Source organism: Aplosporella prunicola, assembly GCF_010093885.1.
Source record: "Aplosporella prunicola CBS 121167 unplaced genomic scaffold K452scaffold_2, whole genome shotgun sequence".
NCBI lineage: Eukaryota > Fungi > Ascomycota > Dothideomycetes > Botryosphaeriales > Aplosporellaceae > Aplosporella > Aplosporella prunicola.
Window position 1 is genome coordinate 310030 of NW_022983530.1, and position 2670 is coordinate 312699.

Sequence of the window (2670 nt, forward strand, 5' to 3'; positions counted from 1 at the left end):
GTACAGACGGATAGGTGGGTAGGCGGATAGGTCGGGCGCGCATTCATTGGCGTGGAGTTAGTGGCGGGGTAATGAATGAATGATTACTTGTGTTGGGCTCTGTTGCTCTCTCTCTCTTTCTGTGTCTCGCTCTTTGTTGTGGGCGGGTGTTTGTTGTGTGTCGTTTCTGGTGTCGATCGTTCTTTTTGGATGGGACTAGGGATGGGAGGCTTGTGTGGTGTGGTTAGAGAATGGAAGAGGGATGTTTAGTGTTTGGTGGAAGGTGCTGCTCGCCTTGTCTGTTTGAGTGACTGGCTGAGTAGAACGGTCGTGCTTGCTGTGATTTGTGCTTTAGAAGTGTTGCTCTGTTTGTCTGGTTCCTTGCCGTGCTGCTGCTATGCTTCATATGCTATATATTCCACCCCTCTCCTCTACGCCAGCTTCTTCCACCCCGCTCCAATCGCTGCAATGTGAAAAGGAGTAGTGGGTGTTTTTAATTTGCCTCGCCCATATCTGGCCTCTATTGGTGGGCGCAACCTTGCAGACTAGTGGTTTTATGGACGTTGTCTTTTGGTTGACTGGTTTGTTTGTTTGTTGGCTGGTTAGAATTGTGGTATTGTCTATCGCTATCGTGATGTAGAGACGAAGGTGTACGTCACTGGAGGATAGTGCTGGTGTGCTGTGTTGCTGTGGGGTGGTGGAGAAACTGACTGCTGGGAGTATGTGGGCGTTGTGGTTGTTGTGATGCAGGATTAGAAGGGAATACGGTGGGTGTTTCTACGTCGTACCCCAGCTTGAGCCCGCTATGGTGTACTTCTGACAGATTTAGGCCGTTTAGACTTGTCGTTGCCTCGTACCGCTTGGCTAGGGTTTTAACTACTGGGTTAGTCGGGGGGTTTTAGTGATGTTTTTGTGCTGTGATCGTGGAGGGTTTTGAGAGCTGCAGATTCTCGTCATGATGCACTGATTAGGAGTTTTCACTGGAATGTATCTTTCTACGCAAAGGCAGAGACCTTTTCTTTGGAAATCGCAGTACGGAACATATATAGTTATACCCTAAAATTAGATTGCTCCACGAACCTTTCTCGTAGGAGAGAATGCAGTTGTGGTTTTATTACTCCAAGCTTGTATTATATAAGACAAGAAATAGGAGTCAGAGAATTCCGTGTATAGACGGGCTGGCTGCCTACGGTAGCTATATAAGTCGATAGGTATATTGTAGACAAGATCAGGGATAGCAAGTTCCTCCCGACGACTGAAGGTGATCCAGCCTACTATCATCCAAGTAAATTGCAAGTGATACCACTATCACTCCGAAACACTACCAAAAAATCTTTGAAACGGAGTCGCATCTGATACTAATTATTTAGGCACAGCTTTCTAGGCTCTACGTCTGGGCGGCATAAGCACATATCTTCGCTATCAAAGCATAGAGAAGATAATCTTCATTACTGGAAAACAGTGATCCTTAGTATCGTTACAAGGGAGTATGGAAAGCTGCCAGAGAAGTATCTAGCATTCTAGACACCTTGGAATTAGATAGCAGCAGCTTTTAGCAATTGTTAGGCTGGACCCCAATGCGACGGAAACTTCTTTGACGTCTGCTTACAGCTGAAAATTGCGTTGAGGTTTAGTTCCATGTTGCGTTAGGAGGGGGGTCCCTTATATATATTTTTCAAGGAAAGATCCCTCTTATTATTCCGAGATCTTATCATGTATGATGATAGCGGCGACTTGGGAGAAAGACAAGCCAGTATATAAGCGGACTAATTACGTTAATCGTCTACTCCGAAATGCTCCTTCACTATCGCCTTACTGCGTCTCCAGCTATCACTGTTCGCATGCCAGCTTTTACACAGCCAATCCCCGTATCACTGAACAACAGTGGCATCCCCTGTCGCCGTGAAACGGTACAGAAGCTTCAGAAACCAGTGAAAGGGTATGCTGGTCAAGATGACACGGTGGTTCATGCTGTTGAAACATTGCTCTGGCTGTAGCTTGCTGTTGTGCGAACTCGCTGTAACACTATTTACGGAGACGACGAACCTATAGATGTCCCAGCGCACACACCGGTGATCCTTCATTGCTGGCACCCATGTGCGTGTCTATATAAGAAAGCCAATTCTATAGGCACGTTAACTCAGTATCCAAACAATAAGTAGTATCTGGAGACAGGGCAGAGCAGAAGCGGAATAGCAGTGGCATAAGCAGTTAATTTATCCACAGTCGTAGTCGCCAGCATAGCAAGTATAGCACAGCACAGCACAGCACAGCGCACTGACACAGACGTAAAGCCATTGTCACGGTAGTCCACTGTCTCAATCCAGTTCAATACGTTTCAACGGATATACCTGACGCCCCTACCTATCGAATCCCGGGCCCGCACGCCCACGCCCGTACCTTGTCCGCAGCAGTACGTCACCACCCATCGCCCAGCGATATAGGTAGTAGTATCATCCCTATCGAGCAGCAGCAGTAGTTAAGTAGTATAGCGGCCCAAACGCAGCTGATGTGACCAAACAAAAAAAGTTGCAGAAGGAAAGGGTGAGAAAGTGAGAGAGAACACCGTAAAACGCCATGCTAGCAAGTTCTCTGTACCTGCCGCTAGCCAGCACGCCCTTGCCCGTTGTTGCTCGTGCCGTCAAAGAGAAAGAATAAAAGCAAAGAAAAGCCATTCGGAAAATTAAAAAA